The sequence below is a fragment of the Electrophorus electricus genome, chromosome 3 (assembly GCF_013358815.1).
Source record: "Electrophorus electricus isolate fEleEle1 chromosome 3, fEleEle1.pri, whole genome shotgun sequence".
Taxonomy (NCBI): Eukaryota; Metazoa; Chordata; class Actinopteri; order Gymnotiformes; family Gymnotidae; genus Electrophorus; species Electrophorus electricus.
In genome coordinates, this window is record NC_049537.1 from 20,322,784 (window position 1) to 20,345,964 (window position 23,181).

Sequence of the window (23,181 nt, forward strand, 5' to 3'; positions counted from 1 at the left end):
GTGTAGAAGAGAGGCTCTCCAGAGCTGTGCTGCCTCTCCCGTTCCTCTCTGATACTACATGGCAACCATAGGCAATGAGGCACAGGGACTAAATGCCCCAGCACCGCAGCCCGACACACTGTGCAGTTTAGCTGCAGTGAACAGAAGAGTCCAGAAACAATAACAATGACAACAAAACGCCTCACTCTGCTCATGGCATCAAAATGCTAATCCTTTCTGGATGAAGTTACCAGGCATCTTAGAAATTAGGGCATTTCGAGTTGCAGCCAAAGGCCCAAACCCCACGGGGACCTCCAGCAACAGCTCGGAGATGGGGAGGGTTCTGTTAGCGCCACTCTCTCCACGAGTCCGCTTCCTGCTCTCCAAGTGAAAGCCGACACTGAGCTGGAGGACAGCACTTCACTTTACTGCTGCTTTATATATCTGGAGTGCAAGCCAAAAGCTCACAAACACTCTTCCCACAGTTGGAGCGTTTCTACCCGAGACACGACACGCAGACACCTCAAGAATAGAATCAAAGGAATCGTCTCGATATTTTTCACATTTCGATAAGGAGGACACGGACACAGAAGTAAAAAACGAGGCTGTAGATTCTGCTCGCCTCTATGACATCACACATCGCTGTGGTCCAAACACTGGCATGGGGCTGGAGGGGTTTGTGTGTGTGTGTGTGGGGGGGGGGGGGGGGGGGGGGGCAGACACACGAACAGCTATCAGTCAGAATGCTCAGTCATGGCTGTGTCTCCACTAGCTCAGAGCTGCAGTGTTCCCTCACCACCACACCCCCCCCCACCCCCACTCGAGCTGTCTCGCCGCCAACATGCAGGGAGAGGCATCCACAAACGGCGCCGCTGGGTGAGCAGGGAGCTGGGTGATCAGAGGCAGGCACCCTGACGCATACCGAAGAGGGACTTAATGGGGAACAGCCCCATGAATAGACTTGCCGAATAGGTCTTCTATTATCTTCTGGGTGGTGGCAAAAAGAGTGAGGCTGGCACGAGGGGCGAGAATAATATTGCCCTCATGCCTCAAACTACCCAGCTCGCTTATACTACTGTAATAAATAATTTGTCAGGAGGGACTACAGTTTTCTCTGCTCTTCTATTCTGAAGTCTCACCAATTAACCCTGCCAAAACAGTTCATTCAGCCAACTGATTTCTGTAAGTACATCATGCACTTTGTCCACTTCCTCAGCAAACAGAAACTTTTATCTTAGCTAAGTTTGGAAACATTACATAAGGTAATGGATAGGGAACCCTTGTCACAGGATGGAAAAATCCATTTAGAAAGTGACTTTACCCCCAAGGAAATTACAGGACTGTCACCACCAGGGAAGAAGAAAAACCCCAAAGCTACCAAAAGCCAATGCTTGTGAAAGAACTCCTTTCTGTTAGTGCATCAGAAAGGAAAGAATATGGTGCAGTATGGGTTACATGGCAAACTATCAGCTATATGGCAAAATCTGTTATCACACATCCTGATGGAAGAACACTAGCTGACCCATTATAAAACAGTGTGTGCTCGTCCTATTACTGCTTAGACAGTTAAGCTTTTGTACGCAGCCAGCACCAGTAGTAGGCCATGTAAATACTGAGCCTGTGGACATAATCTTTTGGTGATGGTGGTAGTAGTGGGGGTCGCTTACATTGGTCCTGTGTTATAATAAAGACCCCTCTTTTAAAATAGAATTTGATCACCAGTTTCTTCTAAAGAGAGAAACATGGGTGGGTGGGTGGGAGGGGGGGGTAAGATTCCCCCCACTTCCTCTTGCCCTCCCTTTCTCTTCTCCCCCTTTCCTTCTCTCTCTCCCTCACATCTCTCTTGCTTTCTTCCTCCCAAGCCCTCTCCTGAAAGAGCAAGAAACGCTACTCAGGCGGGACATATTCATCTGTGACCCGAACGTGAACCGATCCGCAGGGGCCTCCGCCACTGAGGTGCCACTGATAAAGGCTTGAGGATGGAGCGTTCCTCGTGCCCGCGCCGGGACTGATCGCTCACTTGAGCACCGCGGCTCAGCTGTGTGGAGAGTTAAGGGCTTGTCTTCCTCCCTGCCGCTCCACGAGCGCAAATCAGTCTGCCAGGCATTCCCGCTTCACCCGCTAGTCTCATCATTTCCTCGTTGCGTTCCTCGTAGCGTAGAGCCTGAACGCCATGCTGAGGCTCCACTGGATGCCACCTTACATGCGTCTGGCTCTCGGGCAGGCCTGCTGATGCCCTGCCCAAAGTTAGGCCTTGGTGGCCACTAGCTGGTTGAGCAGTAGCAGCTACAAGCATGCCAAATGCAGCGAACAGGAAAATAATTCAAAGAGATTGAGAATTTATTTTACACCATCAAAAAACTGTTGTTTGATATTTGTCATACAAAAATCCAGATTGCTTCAGTTGTAGTCATGAAATATCTAGCTGTCACAAGTTCCACAGTGGACTTGGCATGAATGTCCCAGTGTACTGAATTAGTGGTACTAATTCAGGGTGGTCACAAACAGGCAGAAGCAGGAAATGCTGCCTTGTCACATTTCTGTAACGATTTAATTAACTTGAAGAAAATGACTTATGTCTGAAACTTGCTTTACCAGATCTCACTGTGTTCCTATCAGTTATACCAGTACACTTTTGTAGGAAGGGTTGCCCTTGTTGGAGAATCCTATCCACGCTGGTGTGGGAGGCTGCTGTGTGTTCCTAATCTGTGGATCAGATGAACAACCCTTAACAACCTTTCCATTTCTGCTCTGAGTGTTTTTACCAACTGGAGACATGTTCAGTGCCAGAATCTCCACAGTCGGTATTAATTTCAGCTACACTAGAAGGCAGATAAAATTCAGGTGAAATTCGGACTAATGAGAGTGGTCTTTGATTCTTTTGCCACGGGTGGAAGCGACTAAATCTCAAAGTGCTCCTGTATCCAAACTCTGCAAAGCTAATGACTTTACCTGTCACTAGCTGTAAAGCTGCTAAACTGTAACACTTTTATAAGTAGTAAATGAACGTAGCAATGCCTTCCTGGAAGATTTCCAATGGCAAGCCTGCTTCTAATAAAACTCCACTGCCTACAGAAGTGTAACATTATTTCAGACCATTATTACAGACCTCCAGTGAACCCGTGGACAGCTGTGTTCAATGGCCAGCTGTTTTTTGACCTCTAAATGCGCACGAGCGGGAACACTTTCCTTCGTCTAACAGCCTGTCTCATAGCCGCACATGGGATTAGAATTGGTCAAGGTTAAATTAATCTGAAATAAAATGACAAATGGCCATCAGAGCTTTGGTAAGATGATCTCTGCAGTACATTAAACCTCCGGGATAAGAACCATGGATTAAAGAGTCAAAGACGACTTGATTCAGAGGTCGCTGTTTAATTTGTTTACCTGTAGGTTCCTGCTGCTGTGCCATAGGTTCCCTGAAGTGTGTGAGGTCCGTCAATCAAGTCCCATGGACCTCACTCCAGTGGTCCAGGGTTGATTACTAACCTAGACAAACGAGATAAAAGAAAAGTTATAATTCATCACTGCCATCAAGAAATATAGCTGCAAAAAGTCTTTACATACGTTGCCAATATTTAAAAGCATGGTGGTACTGGTTTATTGTACTACACTCAGGGATGTAGGCACTGATGGGAGCAATTTTGCATTAACTGTCAAACTTTGGGGGGTGGGGGCTGGAGGAATGATATTAGGACAAATTTATACAACACAATAATAATGTGTCACAATGTAAATGACACCCTGACACTATAGCCTGTGACATCACTGTATAACAAAAAAACACCACTTATCATATTTGACTTTTGCTCATCACTCTTCTGTAATGACCACTATGTCTTCAACAAAGTGATGTGTGCACAGTTCATTGACTGAGGCTTTATTTCTGAGCTGCTGCAGCTTTTGATATGTAGGAAACCGTGACTTTTTTTGGTTGGGTTTCACTGAGCCAGGGCATGTTGTAATGCACCCAAAACAGCTGTGTTCATCTATACGGTGTAACGCATGTGGCCCGAGTACCGAAGGGCGAGGGGCAGGGCGCACAGGCTCCAGTGACGTGGACAAGCATTTATTAACATATAAACTCAACGGCACTCACACGTATTACAAACAAGGAACATGAAACGGTTAACATTAAACAGACACGATAAACAAGAATACATCTACATTAACACGTTACGTCAACAATAACCGACAACACTGTGCACAATAACAAGAGTTTAAATACACAAAAGACTAACACAATACAGGTGTGTGCAGGTGTGGCTACAAAACAGGATCCGCCCACTGCATGTGGTGGGCCAAACCACGTGACTCGCGGGAGGTGAGCGTTCCGTGACATACAGCTTTTATGTCAATTGAACCTAATCATATCAGTTGAAATAAAATGTCAAAGATCATTAATACTCTGCCTTGTGGCAGCTATGAATTTAGACAGACCTGGGGGAATTTCTACCAACCATGACTACCTTCATGCATGACTTAAGTCAGAATGATTAATCAATTCTATAGTGAAATGGCAGTTTCGAACGGTGCTGAAATTATTATCACATTATTTACAACATGGTCTTGCTCCGGAGTGGTGTAATAGAAAAGCACTCACCCTACCATCGTGAGTTTGATCCCTGATGATGTCAGAGCCCTATCATCGTGAGTTCGATCCCTGTTGATGTCAGAGCCCTATCATCGTGAGTTTGATCCCTGATGATGTCAGAGCCCTATCATCGTGAGTTCGATCCCTGATGATGTCAGAGCCCTATCATCGTGAGTTTGATCCCTGATGATGTCATAGCCCTATCATCGTGAGTTCGATCCCTGTTGATGTCAGAGCCCTATCATCGTGAGTTTGATCCCTGATGATGTCAGAGCCCTATCATCGTGAGTTCGATCCCTGTTGATGTCAGAGCCCTACCATCGTGAGTTTGATCCCTGATGATGTCATAGCCCTATCATCGTGAGTTCGATCCCTGTTGATGTCAGAGCCCTATCATCGTGAGTTCGATCCCTGTTGATGTCAGAGCCCTATCATCGTGAGTTTGATCCCTGATGATGTCATAGCCCTATCATCGTGAGTTCGATCCCTGTTGATGTCAGAGCCCTATCATCGTGAGTTTGATCCCTGATGATGTCAGAGCCCTATCATCATGAATTCTATTCCTTGATGATTTCACAACCATCCATGGCTGGAAGCGTGAGGCTTGGCTGTGCTCTCAGGAAGGAAGGGGTGGCACACATGCTCTCCCCCACAGCAACACTGACCAATCATGAGCTCATGTATCAGATAGGAGCGGATAACCTTGGAGAGTGTTACTCTGACTGCAGCTCAAAATCTGCACAATTTCCTTTTTCTTCATATAATAACATGTTAGGTTTTTCTAAATATGCTTGGAACATACCCCAGTGCTCAACATATAGAACGTAATTGCAAGTTAAATCACGGCCACAACTTCAGTCAGAGAATTCACAGTTTGACATTTTTGGTGTTTAGCTCTACCCTCTGACTGTAACAATGTGGCCCGAGTGCCAAAGGGCGTGGAGCAGGACGCACAGACTCTCTCAACATGGACGAACATTTATTTACATAAAACATAACGGCACTCACATATAACATGAGCAGTAAACATGAACACGGTTAACACTGAACAAAACGATGAACACAACTACCTTTAACCACGACGACATTAACATTTGCATCAACACGCTACATCAACAATGACCAACACACTGCACACAATGACAAGGGTTTAAATTCACACAAGCAAACAAGGTACAGGTGTGTGCAGGTGTGGTTACAAACAAAACAACCCTCCCACTGCACGTGGCGGGCCAAACTACGTGATTTGTGAGAGGGGCGAACGTTCCGTGGCACTAGTCTCACTCCACAGGATCTAGAATCTGCTTTAAGCAGTCCCCCCCACCCCAACCCACCGATGGAGCCTTTTTGTGAGTGCAAAAATATCTCCCTCTGAAAACTGCCTGATAATATTTTGGAACATCATCTCCATGCTTCAAATTAAATCTTTTGATCAGGAGCCTATAATTTCTGCCAGACACACCAAAACTGGGAACACTATCCAAACCAATGAAACCAAGGCCTTTGTAAATTCCACTGCTGCTTGGAAAAAGAGAGGATTTGGTGTGATTAATACTTATCACAAGGGGTTTATCATTCTATAATAAATTTAATTACAGGGATTATGAGGCTCAAATGAGATTTAGACCAAATAGGTGCGTTCAGGTGACAAAATGTGAGCTGCTTGCACTGTTGTTCCTTCTTGAGAGCTTAACTAAGGATTATTGATAAGAGACTGATTATACAAATGAAAAGCATGTGCTATATACAAGGTCACAAGATGACAGTGAGAAGATACTACTTTTGACTTTTTGAGTAATGTCTTGGTAAGTCCACATTTACAATAACAATATGAACTCCCCCTCCCAAAAAATAATCTTATGTACATAAACAAATTATAGATCAAATGTGGTGCTCAGTGTCTACAAAGGGAATGCATAATTCATTCCTAGTGACACAGGCTATTTCAGCGCTAATGACATGGCTCTGGTCAGCTTTTTCTGCTGAAGTTGACACAGCCATTTGTATTTTGTTAAGGACAAAGTAGATTATCCTCAGTTGGTTTGAGACTAATGACAGTGGCTAATGACAGACATCCTTTATGAAGCATGTTTAGAGGGGACGTCTTCCTGCCATTAACTCTGCAATGTTCCATAGCCTGACAGATCACCAGTCCAAGCAGCAACATCAACTCTGTAGCTGTGGATAAACAAAGTGCAATGCTGAATTTTGCATGCTGGTGACAAATCCATCTCTTGGCAAGGGTCTTGTCATTTCTCACTTTATCCGGTGTGGCAGCATTTCGTTTTCACACTTTGAGATCCATCCGATTGTTTCCGACAACGGACAAGGGAGAGGAATGAAAGGTGAAAGGGATGAAGAGAGATTTCCAGACTTCTGTTTGAAGCACCTGGTAAGTTAATTACCATGGTGGCTGAATGACAGCTGTCGACCTGCTGTGAAAATAATCCCACAGCAGTTCTTTTTTTGCCTTATTTATTTAGCCACACAGCTCAGACTTGTCTTCATGGGTCTCCATTACACTCAGAATTTTATTTTTAATCCTGAAACACGCTACCAAGACTCCTGCATGTTCCCCATAGTTGGACTGAAGAGTTATAAACAAACATTCCACTGAACCTAGGTCAACACATTAAGTGGTAGGATTACAGTGAGTCTGAATAAAGATACCAGCCTAAAATGGCATGCAGTAATGTGTCAACCTCCAGCTCCTAAACCTGCTGTCCTCATATTGTTACAGTTCAGTTCAGATGTTTGGGGGAGATTGCTACCTGCTCAGATGTGTCTGTGCTACCTTGAAGATGCTCTCAAATGGCAAACTCTGCAAAAACATACAGGGTCAGAGAGTCATCCTTCTTTCCCAATGAGAACATAGCACAGATTGCACACCTGTGCCTAAGGATAGTGCTGCCATGGTTGGAAAAACCAGTTCAAGTAACAGAGATAATGCCTAAGTCAGCAGCTGTAAAAACAGCACCTTCACTCATGGTGGTACTATGGAGACCCACTGTTTCACACATACAATCAGATAGGGTGTATGACTATAAAATAGGAGATTCATCAGCTTGCTACCCACTTTGACATTTGTCAGATTTTTAAAAAAAAGATTCCCCACCCATGCAGCTAATTTGAATCACGCCTTATGTTTATATTTAAATAAAAGGTAATCCTTTGGGATTTGCTCCTCTGCAGATAGTTTATGGCTTCTGGGAAAGTGCTGTCAGCCTGGCGCCCTCACAGACCAAGAGGCAGTGGAGACTCCTGCTGCCACTGGCTTAGAGGGGGGCCAGCCTTTCTCAGCAAGAAGACTTCCAACAGCTCTGTCCCGGCTCTTTGGGGCACATGGTCAAATGGCCTGCTGGGCTTGTGGGATTTGTAGGAGGACCGGGAGCTTGAGCTGGTATGCAGTGAAGGATCCAAAATCCAAAGCTCAGCCTCATTTTATATACAAACAGAGAGGAAAATGCTAATTGTACACCAATCTTCTAGCATGCAGCCTGGAAATGATATCTAAAACCTATATCCTGGATGTACACATATGCTATCTTACTAGAATCAGGATACGGCCTCCAATTAAAGATTGTAAGCTTCGAGAAAATATGGAAATTCATTTCCCTTCAAAAAAGACTGGTAGTTTAACAGGAAGGAATTCCATGATTAAGTATTCAATTCCATTACGACAGTGGGAAATACTGGGAGGTAATGGACTTTCAGATTGGGTGATATTGACTTTGGAGTTATAATGTCTTTTAGGAAGAATGTCATTATGTGCCACTGTAGTGCACCTGAAAATTCATGCCGTGTTATGTCCTTAGGAACTATACGTGATATTGCAATAACGAAAAGAGCAGGTTGAATAAACAATTTGTATTGACCAAGGCCTGAGGTTGATTGAGATGCACATTGTAGTCTTAACAGAGGACTGGACGGCTAACCCACCTTAGAGTTATCCAAAATTGATGAAGAGCCTCATTCACTGCATTCATGTATTAATGCAATTATACAGACCATACTTGGACATACAATGTGTTAGATATGCATTAAATTACATACAGTATTTTGAATTTAAAAAACGCACTTGAGGGTGTGTCAGCACCACAGACTTTTCTGTGGGCACATCAGCACCAAGGCCAGAGTCATTTGTAGACAGATCAACACCATGAATAGAGTCATTTGTATACACATCAGCACCATAGACAAAGTCATTTGTAGACAGATCAGCACCATGGACAGTCATTTGTAGACATATCAGCACCATGGACAGTCATTTGTAGACATATCAGCACCATGGACAGGCTCATATATAAAGAGATCAACACCATAAGACAGTGAGCTGTATGGCTGAGAGAAAGGCAGTCTACACTGCTTAATCACAGGCACGTTAAGCAGTATTATGGAATAGCGCATAGAATCAGAATCTGGCTTATTGTTTAGCTGGCATGGGCTGCATACAGTATATCCAGCTATCTTTGTTCAGCCAGCCATGGCCTGCCATTTTCCATCTCAAATATGCTCTTGTTAAGCTCTAAGATAGTTTCAAGTTTCACTGATGCTCTGCTCTTACAGTCCCACAACAATCTATTATGTTTTTGATACAAAGCGACAAAGAGCCTCATTGTTCGAGCGCTTGGAGCTGATGATGTCTTGGTTATTTTGGCAGTATTATAGTGTCTTGCTGCCAAATGAAAGGAAAAAACACCCTTCGGTATATGATGTACCATTAAGTCAGGAGAAAAGGGAGTTCTTCTTTTTTTGTAACCCAATTCATCATCATGTCATAAAAATGTCATATTGTATTATAAAAACAATATTTTGCAATATATATATATATATATATATATATATATATATATATATATATATATATATATATATATAGAGAGAGAGAGAGAGAGAGAGAGAGAGAGAGTTAGATTCTGTGTTTTCGATACAAATTTAAGCAGGTCATCACTATTTGGTTGTAAGACACATTACCTTGTTCTAATGAATCACCATTAACTGTCTAGACTATCTGAGGTCCCAATTCCCACCAATCCATAACTTCCCACATATAACTGTATAAAGAGTTAGACAAACTCATAGTAGTACATAAGAACTGCTACAGTATGTCCTATATGCTGCTGTTCTCTCCATTGATCAATTGTGTCTGCAAATAAACTATTTTTCATCATGAATGTAATCAAGCACCAAGAATATGCAAGCTAACAATAATATATATATTGTGTGTATTGTATATTGTATATGTATTGTAATGTATGAATTTTCTTTCCTTCAAGTACACAAAAAATCAAATACACAAAAAAATTGTTTTTTCAGTGTCTTTAACTTCTACCTGATTTATTAATTGCGGTTCATTAGCGTCTAAACAAATTCAGTCATGTGTGTACATGTTCTTGCAGAGGACCACATGTGGTATGTCACTCACAGTGAAACAGACAGTGGTAATTAGACCTTCCCTCAGCTCCTGGTTTTCTCGAGCCGTGCTGCTAGACTCATACTGACCACTGCTCTCTCCTGCAAAAAGACAGAAACACAGTCACAACCCCAGTCACTCGATATCATAGATTAACAATTACGCAGATGCTGTTGATTTTTCAGAAGCTGCGGGTGAACTGTTGACAGTGTCTCACTGACACACAGTGCTGTGTGCATAGTTCCCCCCTCCCTCTGGAAAAAGGGGTGTGCTCGCATGACAATGGGAGCTGCTGTTTTTCTTTTTTTGCCGTCAGTGGTAGTACCTCCATGGGCTCTGAGGCACGGCAGCATCTATATGCATGTTTCATAGTGTGGGCTTGTCTGTCACTGACTCCCATAGCCCTCCGCTTGGCTGTATTTCAGCGGTAGCCATGGAGACCTGGAAGCAACATGCTAAATCAAGCCTTGCTTGTAAGCGAGGCTAATGAGAAGCAGACATCCTGCGTGGTATGGGTGATGTGGAGAGGATGTCCTGTGCGGTGCGGGTGATGTGGAGAGAATGTCCTGTGCGGTGCGGGTGATGTGGAGAGGATGTCCTGTGCGGTGCGGGTGATGTGGAGAGAATGTCCTGTGCGGTGCGGGTGATGTGGAGAGGATGTCCTGTGCGGTGCGGGTGATGTGGAGAGGATGTCCTGTGCGGTGCGGGTGATGTGGAGAGGATGTCCTGTGCGGTGCGGGTGATGTGGAGAGGATGTCCTGTGCGGTGCGGGTGATGTGGAGAGGATGTCCTGTGCGGTGCGGGTGATGTGGAGAGGATGTCCTGTATAGGACAGGGGATGAAAATGTGGTGTCCAGTGCAGTGCGGGTGATGTCAGTGTGGAGAAGTTGTCGTCTGCAAAGCAGCGAGACAGCCTGAATGAACCAGCGGGCAATTAAAATTGATCGCACCTGCGTCTCTTTGACGGTAGACAGATCTGAACACAGAGGCCTGCCGCAGAAAGAGACAGCAATGGAAAGTGAAAAGGAGCGTCTGGGAAGTTTAAGGCCGTAGGGAAACTGCTTCCTAGTGTTGCCTTTGTTTGCTATAAAAAGACAAATAAAGAAGGAGATCTGTGTCCATTCCTGCCTCTCACATCCTTCCTTGCTCCCCGAACCAGGGTAGTTCAGTGCGGGTGATGTGTGCTGTGTGTGATGTGAGCAGGGCGTCCGGTGCAGTGCAGCTGACACGAGCCAGGAGGCTCTGGACTCTTTGACCACAGCTGGGGGTGTAGTCAGCTTAGCCAGACTCCTGCAGGGGAGACCCATCGCTCAGCCATCGCGAAAGGCCACGGCTGACAGCGCCATGGCAACCATGACGGCCAACACAAGACAAATGCAGGAAACAGTTCATCTGTTGAGACAGCTATGGAGAACAAGGAGAGGGCCAAGTAAACGGCGCTAAGCCAAGCCTCCTAACTTCAAGCATACTGGGATTTAACTGGAACCTTTACCACTACGAATGTGGGTCTCATTTCATGGGAGACCTGATCTCACATTTAACTAATTTCTCTTTAGTCTTTCTCCCTAAAGAATGAGCAACAGTTCTCAAATGGCATAACGCTGTGATCTCTACATGGATTAAGATTTATAACCAGTAAATATGCACCATATACACACTCGAAATTAATTGTTGCTTTCTTTTTATCCTAAACAGTGAAAAAAGGAAGAGGGTCGCACTGATCATATTCTCCAGTCTTCCGTTAGCCTACTGTAATTTATACTACTCTCCTATCGTCTGGACTAATGATCTCTTCTTTACTTGTGTATAGTACCACTGTTTTCACATTATACAAATGATGCTTCCCCTTGTATGTAAATATGTCGTAAAAAGGTAACAGGCAGCATGTAACAAGAGCTGGTCACAAAGTTTTTGCACTGTCCCCACTGTTAGTGTTTTTTTAAACTTTGGTGTCCCATTGTCCTGGGAATTACCCTTTACATTCATGGTATTTATGACACTTAAGTACATGCTTTTGTGTCACGGTTGGTCCCCCCTAGCATCCTGATCTCCTTGGCAACCCTGTCTCATGTCTTTATTTTGCTTTACTTACTGGCTTTCGTTTCTGCGTGCTTTGTTCTGGTTTTTCTGATCCTCCTCTGTGTGCTTATATCGTGTTTCCCTAGTCTTGTCACTGGTCATTTGCCCTAGTCTCCATTTGTTCTAGCCTTGTTGCATTGTCTTAGCCCAACTTGTGTTCACATTTCCTGTGTTTACTGTATTAACATCCATTATATTTGTATGTAGCTTTTGTTCATGCAGCCTGTGTTCTGTGTTCCACATTGTAGTTTCCCTGTACCCTGTTATATTATCGTGTGGTTTTTTGTTTTTTTTTTGCTTTTTGTTTATGTTTCCTGGATCTATTCTTGTTGGCCCTATGACTCTGGACCGTTGTAACGACCCTTATTTTGGATTTGCCCTTAATAAATCTTGCTCAATCTCAGCATTTGCGTCCACCTCTTAGTCGCTCCGAGTTGCATCTTGAGTGACTTTAGTTGTCTTCTCAGAACAGTATGCCCAGCTGGGACAAATACTGTAGGTTATAGTCCAAACCACCCTTGACCAATATACTGCCAGAATCAAGTGTCAGCATTAAAACCTTGATTGAGAGATACAAAGCTATATAATACAAGACAGTGCTATAACTGAAAAAGACATGTCAAGTGCCAATATAACTTCTTCTTACAAGTGTCTAATTACGTTAAGTGCTTTTCAAAGTGATGTGTATCCCATCAGCATTTGAATACAGCGGGGTATTATACAGTTCAGACACTTCACTCCACTAACTGGGTTCTAAGACAGAGAAGGGTCTCAATGTTTATCTTCCATGAATCTTGAAGTATGCAGGGTCAAGCCAGGCTGTCTTAAAAGGCTCAAGGTACAGATTAGGTTTTGACCATGATTCAGCTCACTGACTACTGTGAGATTATTCCAGACTGCAGTATTCTGTCTCAGGCCATGGTTTTAAATAGTGGGGAATCTTCATGGCCATGACTAACCTCAGAGAAGGCCTAAGATATTCTAAAAATAATATATTAAAATCATCAGCCTTCAGATCTAATTTTATTTTATCTAACCATAATTTGACAATCAACATGATAAACATATACAACTCTAAGCAAATATATCCTTAAAACCCGCTTACTTAGTTTGTGCTGGAATGTGAAGGTTTAAATGAAAGAAGCCCCTTTGCCTCCCTATCGGAATTCTGCCTCCTCTGCAGTTTCTGGAAAGAATGTTAGTGATTGGTGGTCCAGCTATAAATTTACAGAGGACCAAGCAATAGTAATTCAGCGAGAGACTAATTTCAAATGGCAGTAAAACTGACCAATCATATCTTCCCTCTAAATAGGTGGGCCTTGTTATCTTGCTATCTTTAGGTTGGCTTTGTTATCTATATGACAGGTTCTGTTCACTGTGGGGGATATGAATGTCAAGCTACTGAAGAAAAAAAAACCTTGCCAGGTAGCTTGTTGGTTCATGATGGAAGTGAATAACTTTACTGCGAGTGAGGAGGACATTGCAAATTGCAAATTTATTATGCACGCTGTTTTCTAGATTATCTTTTAATGAAAAGTCAGTAATTATGCATAACGACCATTTTCTCAAATAAACAGTAACATATAGATTTAATAGGCTGCTGTGCCAATGTAATTACAGCTTATTTATTAAGAATATTGCTTGTGTGTGGCGGAAGGATCCATTCACTGTCTATGGTTCCCTCACTAATAGATGCTTGGCTGTGTGCATGTTGTCCTGATGTGGGAGCTTTTATAAAATTTTATTGTTTTTTTGTGGCAGGAGGGGGTGGCTGTCATGCCTTTAGCACCTTGGCCTTTTGTTTCCATGTTCCGCTAAAGTACACACACAGCATGTGTGAAGATGTGATTATTTGTAAGGAGGATTTGCATTTTGCTTAAGAAATGAGCTGCTTTTTGTTTTGATGATACCTCTCTCTGTGCTCTTTGATTGGTGCATTACTAAGGCTTGACTAGTACCTTCGTTTTTGTCACAGAGTAGAATCACCATAGGAAACCTCTGCTGTACATCAGGTGAGGAAACAGTAGGCTTGTAGTGTTTTTTTCAGGGAAGGAGGGTCCGAGGGCCAAGGTTTAAGAGTTGGTTCGCTACTGGTTTTAATATATGCAGTAAGCTTCCTAATAAGTGTTGTGTGGGTGTTGTGATAAATCAGTGCATACCTATTTTCCTTTAAAACAAAACAATTTGCTCAAAAAAAAAAAAAAGCAGGTTAGGTCTTTAACCATGTCACATGATGTGAGCTATTGTACAATCCTTACATGGAACAGACAAAAACACTATTGTGTGTGTATGCGTGCGTGTAAGATAGGGTGTGAGAGTGTGTAAGATAGGGTGTGAGAGTGTTTGCATGTGTGCGTGCGTGTGTGTGTGTGTGTGTGTGTGTGTGTGTGTGTGTGTGTGTGTGTGTGTGCGCGTGTAAATGAAAAGACACAAGGAGAGAATGACGCCTTATTGGTGCAGTCTCACTACCATCACTCCAAGCACTGCTCCCATCTTATTGGTACAGGAAGTGTGTCCTGCCTCTGCTCTCATCAGTTGTTGCTCCCCTCACTGCAAATGAGTGCCATTACAGTGACTGAAGAGCTTGGTTTATCTGGGAATGGTGAGTGACTGTGTTGCTAATTAAAGTGACACTGCAATACAGCAGAACATCCCACTAAAAGACAGTGTGAGGGGAGAGCAAGGAATCATCCATCATTTTCCCAAACACCTGAATGAAGATGCATACCAACGAGTGGCCCTGACATGTTAAACACAGTGAAGAGTGGCCCTCACATGTTAAACATGGTAAAGAGTGGCCCTCACATGTTAAACATGGTAAAGAGGGGCCCTCACATGTTAAACATGGTAAAGAGGGGCCCTCACATGTTAAACATGGCTTCGCAGTGTCACAGTGTCACAGTTTAAGTGGGGAACTGTTAAACCTAAGTAGTAGTATATATTTTCCCCCTATTTCTTTACCATATATTGTGTGAAGACAACAGCACAATTAAGTTACTGCAAAGTAAATGTATTAATTACTTAGGGTCCTTGCTAATCCTCATGTGTGGGTGAAACTCAACAATAGAGGTATTAAGCATAGCCCTCGAATCTAAACTCAGGCCTGGAATTTGTAATCAGTGTTTTCGTATACAAATCACAGTCCTTGAGCACTGAATAACGATTTTCCACCCTCCCTTGACCCTGGAGTGAGGTGTGATAAAGTGGCCACCCATTTAAATGACCTGTTCAATTAACTAGCAGTGATCACAAACTCCAGCACCAGATTTGGACTCTGCTCTAGAACATCTCTGCGTTTCACTGTCCAACAAGCAGTGCTCACAGCTTAAAGAGTCCAGATAAGATGTGGAAAGCCAGTGGTCCTGCCGCAGTTAGCGGCCGATCTGAGTGGCACCGCTTGCATTCCCGCTTGGCTGCCTCACACTAGGCACCCTGGGAGGTTCCGCTTTCCACCCAGGCTTTAACATAACAGGCTTAATCAAAGCATACTGGAGAACAATGCAGTCAGCAGGTACTCTTCACTGACCACAGCACCTCCATCTAAACGAACAGACCCCCCCCCCCCAGCCCATCACGTGGAACACGAAACTCAATCACGGTTAAAAGGCAAAAACCTCAAGGCCCAGGGCCCTATTAAGCCTCCTGTGATTCCAGCTCTTAATTACTGTGCACACTAAACAGGCTTGGTGTTTGTATAAAATCATTAAAATGCCCAGGTTTAATCACTTGGTAGGGGTGAGATGCTGACAGAAGAGCTATGCAGTGGGTTGTCGACACTGCTCAGCTGGGACCCTTCTGTCCATAACAAGACCACTTCTGAAGGGGAGGAAACCCAGCGGTGCAATTTAACACGAGCATTGCAATTACATGGTGTGGTCCCCCAGGCAAGGCCCAGGGGTGTGTTTGACTGAATCCATCAAATGATCAAGAAGTACAACACAAACACACACACAAAGAAATGACCATGGATGCAAATGCATTTGGCTTAGAAGAACCTCTATCCTTTTGTATGTGTGTGCTTGGAAGAAGGAAAAGATTGGAGAAAATAAATATTTAGCATATGGAAAGTATGCTGCCACTGTTGGAAAATATATTTTGTGGCCTGAATATAGATGAAACCATAGAACCTTGGGCCACAAAATGTAACAGGGATTACTGCTGATGTGGAATGCATGGGGGGTTGGAGAGATAATCCTGCTTTGTACATTCTATTTTATTTGGTCTCTAGGAATGGAATATCACAAATCTTCCTATTTCAAGTTGGATTTTAGAAAACATCCCTGACATTTTGGAAGGAAACATAAAAACTGTATGCCTAAAATGACATCCATGCATGCCTACATTCAGTAGTTTTACTACTGTTTTACTGTGGCCTCGCAGTTAAGTGATGGTAATGAATAATGATGGAATTCTGAGGTGCTGATGAGACCTCAGTTAATTGCAAAGACATAACAGCAGAGTAGATACCGAGTTTGTTGAATCGCTTTCACTCAGTGATAACTGAAAGTGAAGTACAAATAGTCAGAGATTAACCACTGTCATAGGCAGCCCACCCTGACAAGGACAGGTATGGAAGTCATTTCTAGCCACAGTATAACAAACACAATGTGCTTCAAAATGCACCAACATGCCGAAACATTGAATTTTGAAAATTCAAAACATGCCAGAAGTCACCAATGGAATGGCATTTGTTTTCAGTGTTTGCATACATTTTCTTTTGTATCTTTAGAACCCAGGGGATTTGTTTGAAAATGTGATGGATTTTAAAGGAGTTGCATTTTTTGTGTTCTTCCTGAACACAATTTGTCATTGGATTCAACAGGCAGGAAATCGTGAAACATGAAGTTGTGGTATAATCCCCTTTTGACAGAGAACATGCAATTCCAGGAGCTGTTTGGATTTACTCCTCAGCGTGATGTCAGAGTGAGCAAACGTGCGTCTCCATTTGCATAAATGTGGTCATCATGTCATTTTGGCTCTGTAAACACCACAGAGCTCTCCACGATGTCTGCCCTCCCACCCCGTCTGAGGCAGCCAACGAGGGCAGTAGTCATTACACAAAAAAAAACCCAACAAAAAATGACCCTTTCTTCACAGCGGAGAAAATGACTGTAAAAAACACCATACAAAAGCTGAATCAAGGTGGGGGTGTTTGTTACTTTGCACAGATGTCTTTCAAAGGAACGGTGCTAAATTGTGGAAAAAAAAAAAGAGTACAATATGTCTTCTTTATAACCAGACATATTCCGAGTCCGAGTCCGAGTGCCGCAGGGCGTGGGGCAGGACGCATAGACTTCGTTCGTGCGGAAAATTTATTGACATTAAACATTTAAGACAAATGTGGCTTTCACGTATAACATTCACAATGAATCTATCTATAAACTTGACATTAAACGATAAACACCTACACTTTAACATGGGACAAACTAACGTTACGGCTACAGTGATCTACTTGAATACACTTAGCGACAAAGTCCAACAATGGGCGCGCACTCGGACAGGGGTTTAAATAGACACAAGACATTAATATTAAATCCTGTGCACGTGTGTGCATTCACGGGGGATGGGGTGGTGGTTACAACACAAATAAACACAGAACATGTGGATCTACCTGCACGCGGCGGGCTATACCATGTGACTTATGGGGGAGGAGCAGTCCATGACACCTTGTTTATATAGTAAGACTTTTTTTATAGTTTCAAAATGTTGTACTTCTGAAGTGTGATGTATTAGAAAAGCGCTCTGTACTGATTGGACACACTGTCTATTTTTGAAGCCTACTGTGTTTGTCTACAAATTGTTAAGAATTTGTAAATCCCACTGGGTTTGTTGGCTTTTGGCGATTAATTAACTCTGTAGGACAATCACATTCTTTGGTGTATTTCTACAGAAACAGGCTTTACAAACACATAAACCCTACTTACGTCTTCTTCTCCACTCACCATAAGCCACGGCAACAATTCAACAATCAGAAGCCTCAATTCACTTTGTGTCAGAGAAGAGTTTGGGCCCATTTTATTGAGGAGGATAACGGGGGAAGCTGTTTTCTCTGCTGCTCTTCGGCATCGGGGTTAATGGAGTGGACTGCCAAGCAAAGGTGAGGACTCTGCAGACGAACATGTACATAATTTACAGGGCTATCACCTTCTGTCACAGCTGCTCTCCCATGACAGTTTAGTGGTAATGACAAAACGGTCATCTCTGACAGTGCAGACATTCACCAGAACTGCAAACAACGCAAAGGATCATGTGGGATAACTGGAAAAGAGGGGTGCAAATAATAACCCCTGCGATGCACCTGATAACTATCATAAAGATCTTCAAGATTCTTTATAGCATATTACTCAGATCATAAGGTAATGCTTATTTGAAGAAGCATAGCTTGGAAAATAACAATTTCATACAGTTGATTGGTTCCACTGGGTTTGGGTTTAATTAAAGTCGTTTTAATATGCATTTTATGTGGAGAATTTAAAAAATACACAGTGCAGTAATGCTATTTTGTTTAATGTCCCACCATGACCAGAGGCGATGAAGTGTCCTGGTCTGGCAGGCACCACACAGCACTCCCAGAAATGAGGACTAAATAAGGTTTCTTATTATAGAAGCAGCATGAAGGACTACATGAATCTCAGATTAGCTGCACCTTCATGCGGTTCTGGCAGCTGTGAGAATCTGGAGTGTGTGTGTGTGTGTGTGTGTGTGTCTGTGTGCGTGTGTCTGTGTTTAGTCTGGCCAGAAATGGGCCCGTCAAAGTTATGCTTCAATTGGGCAAACGTACAAACAAACACACGCATATACCTATGCACGCTCTCACAGAAGAGGACGCCTCATTGTGTCTTTGATCCATAAAACATGAGCGCCCGGTCCTCAGTCGTGGCTCTTATCCTTCACAAACATGCCAGCACATCAATTAAACTTTCATTCAGGAAACGTGCGGAAAAGTCAACAGCACCAAACATGGCGGAGAACAACTAAAGGCTTGCTACTGATGAATATTCCGCATTCACTAAAGGAATCTTCCCCGGAAGGCAGTGCTGGGTGAGAGCAGCATTCAGCCAGAGCTTGGCTTGAATGCCTAGTTTGGATGGTTGTTCTGGGGGCTGGAACCTATAACTTCTGTTTCTGGGTATTAATTGTATTTTGGAAACAAAACTAAGACAAAGTTCATTTCTCGATATTGATCTTATGGAACAAGTGAGCAGATGGCCAATAAGAGGAGGATAAAGGCAACAATATGCAGCTGTACAGCAATTACTTCATATTCTGAGTTAATGATTCACTCAATATGGCCTGAAAATGGGCAAAATAAATCCAATAAAACCGGCGGCAGACACTTCTAAATAGGGCCCTTGCCAGCTAATTTGGAATTACCATGTTTTGAATATTTGCCCCTAAGAAAACTTTTATGAAGCTGTAAACAGATTTACAATTAGCTGAGGCAGCAAAAACGTTCAGGGAGAGATAAAGTTGGAGGAGCCTTCCACCACTCTCTCTCTTTCTTGCTCTCTCTTCTCTCTCTCACACATCTTTCTCATGACTAAAAACACAACTAATTCATTCAATCTGGGACTCCTGAAGCCACACTCTGAGTCTTCTGACTACTGAGTCTTCTGACTGTCTGCATACCTCTGCTCCTACAGTTTAACTGCCACATGGCACAGAGCCCGGACCCCGGCATGGACTCAGACAGAGCCTTGCAGCCCCGCTCTTGCATCCACAACCAGACACAGCTTTGACCAGCACAGAGAAACAGGGAAAACAGATACATCTGAACTAAATGAAAAAGTTGCAGATGTATGACGTGCCTGTAGCAAAGCTGCTTACAGCATTCAGCATCAATCGAGCATGTTGCGAAAATGAACCAACACACACCCGACAATGGAAGTGGACTGATGTGGAAACCCACTGCATTAATTCCCCTGCTATCAGACATTTTGAGACATGAGACAGTCAGGGAAGGCGAGAGGTCAGGACACTGGAAACTGCAGCAGAAGCACACAACAGCATGCAGACTGCTGCTCTGTCCAAAACATATATAAAGAGAGCAACAGAGCAACACCAGTGAAATTCTTTTGACACAGTAAGACACAGTATTTGTTTGTATTCACTTACTGAACAAACATCAAGACCCTGTCCTTAACATGGTCCAAACATCCAGTGAAATAAACTATTAAAGCGTCAAATGCCAGTGATCAGGTGATGAGACATCTAACCCGACTGAATACATCTCAGCCAACTAAAGGCATTGAAGCAGATGCATGAATGAGACACTCTAGGGCATCATTTCCTCTACATGATGCCGCCCACCACCAGATGGATTCTCACGTTCACATGTGAATCAGAGCAGCCTTGAAGAAGCCAGTTTGTCACCAGCTAATCCTTTATGTTAAATGAATGTTAAACTCACGGGCAGCCTTCTGGCCTTGATCCTATCCTCTGATAATTTTTCTTCCTCCATCCTGAGTTATTTCAGCTCTAAAACAAAACCCTGGCCCCTTTTCTCCCCTCACCCCCTGTGTTTCAATTCAAGCATGCCTCTTCTTTGTTCTTCCTTCATTCTTCAGCCAGTGCTCATCTCTCCTCCATTAGCGACCTAACACACATTGAAGCACAAATGGTCTATCAGTAGAGTCTGAATGCTCAGTGCTTGTCCCTTCGGGACAGTCATCGAACTACTCCATGGGTTATGAATGCTCTCAGACCGAAGCCTTCATGGGCAATTATGAGCTACTGTTTACAGTTGTGTTTCTTAACGGTGCTGTTGGAGAAAGCAGGGCATTTAGAGCAGATATCTCACCCCTGATGGCTAAACGCAGTGCAGCAGAGCAAGAAGATCTACCTTCAGAATGAAGATGCACCTCATCAGAACAATAATGCTTTCAGGTTTAAAGAGCTTCAACCGGTCAAATCAGACTTAAAAAACTGCATACATTTCAATGCTCCTTACATAGCAAGCCAGACTGGCATTTTCATAAAATACTCTGCCAGAACAAGTGAACAGGACGAGCTCCAGTTTTTAAGCTCTGCTCTTCAAAAGAGCTCCATATGTCATAGCAGATGGCTGGATGCGTTTGTCGGCGGCGATATGCCCCACACGTATGCGCACAGCGGCTGTCTGGCCGGCTGCCAGCCTCAGTGTCTCCTGCAGGCAGGTGATGAACAGGTACTGATGCGGTAAGGCAGATAGGTCAAAAGTGAGAGGAGCCAATCACTTTCTCTTCTTTAACAATTCAGTTGCTGTCTGTTAATTCAGAAATACTTTACTGGTATTAACGTCACAAATCCCTTTGCCACCAAAGCAATTAACAAACAAAAATGGGAAAAGAAGGGAACCAAAAACACTCATTTGAGATCTGCGACAAGTCATAAGGGCAGTGACCTCATCCAGTTCTGAACCCAGGTCTTCCATGTGCTAAACATGATATAACTACCAGACCAAAGAACCAGCTTCCTGATATAGCAGCTGGACCAAATACTCACCTTCCCCTTCCTGAGTGATGGACTCCAACAACACTGCACTCTCCAGGGGATGAGGGTCTCTGTCATTCTGTCCTCTCCTTTGAGAAGCGCACCTCGGCGCTTCCCTCATGTATGCACCCTTCATCCAGAGACACTCCTTTAATCATGGACGCATTCCCAGTGGCCACACCTGGTCTGAAACCCAAACCTTCTACAACTCTGTGACGTTCTCCATCACAAGGATGCATTTAAAGATTACTGATGTCTTGATTGCTTGTTACTTAGACTGTGACAAAATACAGCTAAGGTTAGAAAGTGGCTGTGTCTCCATCACTCCAAGGTGGCACTGTGACAACACTGCATACTCCTGTGAAGCACCCTCTTGCACACACTGGCCAGTTTCATTGGACATTGATTGGGCAGTGGCTATGATAAATGAGTCTGTACACTTGACAGCCTTTTTTGGTCTTTGACTGTGGTCAGGTTAGTTGCTGAAAGTTGTGTGCAGAATGCTACCAAACATGTTTCCTGCTGATACAGATGCCTTTGCAGTTACTTGGCCCAAATTCATCATCAGCCTCAAACTAAGTTCAAACGAACAAATCACAGACTTTTGGGGGTTGTACACATCTAATCCTTAATTATCTTCTTAAGGGCTTCTATTATTTCAGATATATACTTTTGCTCACTGTACCATGGAATCCTTGAATACAGTTTTTCCGTTTATGTTTGTTTTTAACTGGCATTGTGGTATATATGGATTAGTGATTTCCAGTTGTTCCAGAATATATTCATGGATCTTCCAAACTGTTTATTTTAACATGTTAGTACTTTTCTGTTTTTGGTGTGTTTACATTCTTTGGAGAAACTTTGTGTGTAGGTCCTGGTTATAATTTTATATAATAAAGTTATTTCCTCATTTTTATTTTTATTTTTTTCAGTCCAGATCAAATCATCTGTCCGCTGAATCTTCCTTTTGCTTTTATTTATGGCCAGAATTGATATTCAGGCTACCTAATCAAAAACTCTCTCTCATCATATCTCCCCGTCTGTCTGTCTCTTTCTCTCTCTCTTTCTCTCTCTCTTTCTCTCACTCTATGAATGTATGAATGGCAGCATTACAGGAACAATTGGGGACTTCAATCTTGGCCTCATAATCAGGACAAATTCCCTGGAGAAAAGCCTAAAGCACTAAAGCACAATAAATTTGAAATGATCCAGGAAAATGGTGGAAAAAGAAAAAAAAAAGATTCATTCAACTAAAAAAAGGCAATCCTTAGCATTTGAGCTCTTTGGATTGGTCTGGGTTGGGTTGCCAGCACATGGCATTAATAATGCATAATGATGGCCATGCATCTTGGCATTTTTTGCCTCGTTCTTACTCTTTAAATTCATCTCAGCCTATATGTGGCCAAAGAGTGTCACCATGGGTGATAGAACAGCAGGCTAGTAACACCCAAAAACACGGACTGCTGCTCCTGTACCCAACTTCACTGCTTTATGACCCAGCAAGCAACAACAATCACACACATAATGACTGCACAGACAGATGACCTGCTTAATAGAGAACAAACCACAACTACTCAAGAGTTCATTTTGTGGGGTTTTTCTTCCAGATGACCTTCCATATAAATGCGTCCACGACGCATACAAT

The 23,181-nt window shown here is 43.2% G+C and overlaps 1 protein-coding gene across 2 annotated transcripts in view; it reads right to left on the reverse strand.

Annotated features, from left to right (window-relative positions):
* The window catches only part of lrfn2b (leucine rich repeat and fibronectin type III domain containing 2b), an 83,675-nt gene that overhangs the window by 22,605 nt on the left and 37,889 nt on the right, over window positions 1-23,181 (reverse strand). For both annotated transcript variants that reach the window (XM_027001702.2, XM_027001704.2), the window contains exons 3-4: window positions 9,999-10,087; window positions 3,367-3,468 (exon numbers count right to left, since the gene is read on the reverse strand). The gene's annotated coding sequence lies outside the window, so the exon portion shown is untranslated. The remainder of the gene's footprint in view (window positions 1-3,366; window positions 3,469-9,998; window positions 10,088-23,181) is intronic.